Source organism: Tupaia chinensis, unplaced genomic scaffold (genome assembly GCF_000334495.1).
Source record: "Tupaia chinensis unplaced genomic scaffold, TupChi_1.0 Scaffold144831_1, whole genome shotgun sequence".
Lineage (NCBI taxonomy): Eukaryota > Metazoa > Chordata > Mammalia > Scandentia > Tupaiidae > Tupaia > Tupaia belangeri.
The window spans coordinates 72,266-76,454 of record NW_006204691.1 but is presented as its reverse complement, the minus strand read 5'-3'; the positions used below and the strand labels follow the sequence as shown (position 1 = coordinate 76,454).

The 4,189-nt window shown below is 37.0% G+C and overlaps 1 pseudogene; it reads left to right on the top strand.

Moving 5' to 3' along the window:
• Positions 1-690: 690 nt before the first annotated feature.
• On the top strand, positions 691-1,834 carry LOC102500579 (28S ribosomal protein S31, mitochondrial pseudogene; annotated as a pseudogene).
• The last annotated feature ends 2,355 nt before the right edge of the window (positions 1,835-4,189 follow it).

Below are 4,189 nucleotides of genomic sequence, written 5' to 3'. Positions count from 1 at the left end.
TTCTGTCTCTCTGCAAGTGCACATGCCCTATAGCAAAAAAATCTCTTTAAACCAAAAGAAATTAGGTCCTCATGCAGTTCAAGATAAACCCAAGAAAACTCTGTAAGTACTGAATTGTTCTCTTCTCATTTCCTTATTTGGTATCTGAAACTCTGGTTGTCTCAGTTTTCAAAAAAAAAAAAATCTAACTGTTGGCTTCGAGATTAGATAGACTAACTTACAAGGATATAGATCAGTGTAGAAGAGGAGTCAGGGTTCCTGACATCAATATGGGGCTGGACAAAAATGCAGAGCTATCCAACTGATTTGAAAAGTAACACTTTGGGCCTTGAAATGAGGAATCCAGGTCTTGAGTAATTCCAGATATAATTTACAATTTTAAATATGATACCAAGTCTTGGGATGGAATTTCTGAGGCTGATAGAGGAAGACAAAAAAACTAAAGAGGGAAAAAATCCTTAAATTTAATTTGGTAAATTAAAATTTCATGAAGAAAATTAAAACTACAAAGAAAAACCCAATGATCACCACTAAGTACAAAGGAAAGCCCAATAATTGCCCCTTGGTAGATAAGTTTACTTAAAGAAAAAAATAGCACTAGCAGGGCAATCTCAATATGAACTTACACCAAGTATATTTAAATTCCTTAAGAAAATAAAGGACCATTTTTATTCAGTGTGCTTCTTGGCAATGTTACCTAGAGTTTCAGCATTCCTACCTCTTTGCCCACTTTTCCACCACCCTTTGTCTTCTGGAAGCCTGGAGGCAATGGTGGCTACCATAGTGGCTGGTCTGCGAAGAACAGTAAGGACAAAAAATAATCTCCAAAGGTATTTTGGTACCAACAGTGTTATCTATAGCAAGAAAGATGAGCAGTCTGTTCCAACCGATGAGATTTCCAAAAAGACTTCATAGAGCCAAGACAATGTCAAAGAAAATACAAAAAAAAGGTTTGTTAGATATTATTAAGAGCATGAAATTTGAATTAAGTACTATAAATGTACAAGCAACAAAGCCACCTGATAGAAGACCACTTGCAAATTTGGAGGTTACAATTGGCAGGCTTAATAAAACTACAGAAGATACAACAAAACAGTCCTGAGCTGGTGGTGGCTCCATCTGCTGTTGCAGAATTCCTCCCTTTCAACAAGCAGAGGACCAAATCAGAACTGCTCAGGCAACTCCGGCAGCATGAAAAAGATGTGAGGGCATAGGTAGACTAAAAGAGACCTAAAATTAGTGTCAGGAACATAATATCAGATATGAAAGTTGCCAGATCTGTTACAGCTAGAATTAGTACAAGGCCAGAGCATCAGATTCAGTTTGATGAAGGATTGGACAGTGACCTTGGCCAGGAGAGGACGGCGGATCTTAGAAAACGTCTTAGGAGAAATATATTCAAGAGGAAGAGCTTTAATATTTTTGACACTAAGGCAATTACTGAAGAAGCATCTGAACCAGAGACATCACTTTCACTTTGGGATATGGAATTTGCTAAGCAGGTTGCCAGAGTCAGTGATCAGCTTATTCCAAATGGGTTTGAGGAGCTGATCCAGTGGGCAAAAAAGGGAAGCTGTGGGAGTTCCCAATTACCAATGAAGCAGGTTTTGATGATGATTATTCAGAATTTCATGAACATGTATTTCTTTATAAATACCTAGAGGATTTTTCCAAAACAAGGACCAATTTGTCACTTCTGGAGCTGGTGCCCTGTGGCCTTTCCAAAAAGCCATATCTAAGTGTTAAACAGAAGTTCAAGCACATAGAGTGGTTTAGGAATTATTTTAATGAAAAAAAGAACATTCTAAAGAAAAGAGACATACAGTTCAATTGAAGACCATGGAAATTTTTATATCAAATTGCTGGCAATGAAAATAAAATAATTTTGCTAGCTTTCCTATAAATAAAGAAGAAATAAAGAAAATAATTTTGTACAAATATAATAAAATATGGTGAAATAAACAAAACAAAACAAGGCAGGCCAGCAGGTGGCTTAAAAGTGAAAGCACTGGAACCTACATAGCCAACTCGGGTTGGAGTTCCAGACCCAATGGCCTGAGTGCATGTGCGAAGATGCCCAAAATCTAAAGAGGAAAATGGCAGAGAAAAGACTGCAGTGTAGCCATCACCCCCAGGGATTCATTTCTCATTTTCCCTCTCTTTCTCTGTCTCTGTCTCTCTCTATTTTGAGCATATACAAAAAAAGCCAATGCAAATTAAGAAGAAATTAATATGATACATAAAAATGAAATTTAATGAAAATAAGACACACTAACTGAAATAAAATATTTACATTATATTCAGAGGAAATATATTAGGAGCAGGGATGAACAAAGTAATCAGAGAATAGGCTAACTGGAAAATAGTACTAAGAAAATTGCCAACAAAAGAGAAGAGAGTGAGACAGGAAAAGCACAAAAGTAACTTTAAACATAGATGCTATTGGAGCTAGCAGGTGGTGTGGTTGTTAAGGTGCTGGGCTCTCACATGGTTGACTGTGGCTCAAGTCATGGACAGGATAGCTTAAAAATCCTGCTGGGCACTTGTGTGTGTGTGTGCGTGCATGCATAAAGTCCCAGGAGGAGAATAAAGGAGAAGGGATTGTGACATAGCATTCTCCCCTGGGAGGTGATTTCTCAGTTTCTCTCTCACTATCTTGCTCTCTTTGGTGGGTGCATGTGCCCTATAGCATAAACCAAAAAAAAAAAAGTTATTTTGAGTGGTCACAACCACTAAACATTCCAAAAGGAAAACACAGTGAATAAAGAAACTATACATGTTGAAAACTAGTGAGGGATAATTTTCCAAACTAGACCCAGGTGTTTTCTTTCTTCTCACTTTTAAATAAATGTCCAGAGAGTCCTAAGTAAAGTATAATAATAAAACAATCTGTTGTTAATTATTCTGTGGTCAGTATGAAGACTAAAGAAGATTTTATTTTCTCACAGTAACCACAGAAATAAAACATATTACCTACCAAATGACAAAGAATAATAAAGAAAAATAAAGTTGGCATTTGATTTAGTTTCGGAAGTTTCCAGAAGCATTTGATAACCAATGTACTGTAGCAGAAGACAGGCATATGAATATCTTGTTTGAAAGGGCTGTTGTAATCTGTCTTGCATTCTTTCTGTCCTCTTCCCTTAACCTTCCTGAAGTGAAGCAAGGGGAGATCAGACTTAACATTTTTATGCTACTTAATTCTACTAAGATCTTCTCCCCTGCTGTCCTTGCCAGTATACTGCCCTCAACTGCCACTGACTTAATGACACTGATCCTGTCACATCAATTTTGACTTTATAGACCTAGGATCCTGAAATAGGTACTCTATTACAAAAAAATTTTTTCCCCTGGATCCACTAATCTATTTTCCTGGCCATCATTTCTTCTCTACTTCTGCCTTGTCCCTTATCTGAATACACTTACCTCTACTCTAAACCAGCAATGGGGTCCCTGAAGAATTTCAGAGGACATTTATGCCTCCCCTTCAAGACCTGACCCAACCTTATGATTTATTTGTCTGTATGTACCCCATGTTGTAACAAAAATGGCATCATCACATCCAGTTACTCAATCCAGAAGCTGTTGGATTATACTTGAGTCATCTTTGAATGGGTCATTCCAGAGTCTTATCCCCACATCCAAATCCCACATCCAATTTATGATGAATTCTCTTCATCATAAATTCATATCTCTCCATAGTCCAAGTCACCAGTTTCTATTCCCCGAACATCTCTAACAGCCTTCATCCTGGTTTTCCTAATTCTGCTTTTGCATGTCCCCATAAATTGTCCTCACAATAGTTAGCTAATCCAAAAAGTGAATTAGATTATACTTTTTTTCTACTAAAATAATTTCAAGGCTTCCTCACTTCTCTGAGGTAAAACCCAAGTTATTCAGTAAGATGTCTACCTTTTCAACCCTCTTTTACATTCCTTTCCCTCTTCTACTGTACTTCATGTTGATGGGTCTTACGTCCCTACTATATTTGTACCTAATTTTTTCTGCTGTGGTCTTTGGACAAGATTTTCCATCATCCTCAAATACGATTTCTCCCTCATAATCTACTTTACTGTCAATCTTCCCATGTAAATCATTCAGACTCCCCAGAGTGTGGTTGGTGTTGTGACCAACTGTTTTTCTCTGTTACAGAAAGCTACCATTTTCTTTATAGACTTTAATATAGTTA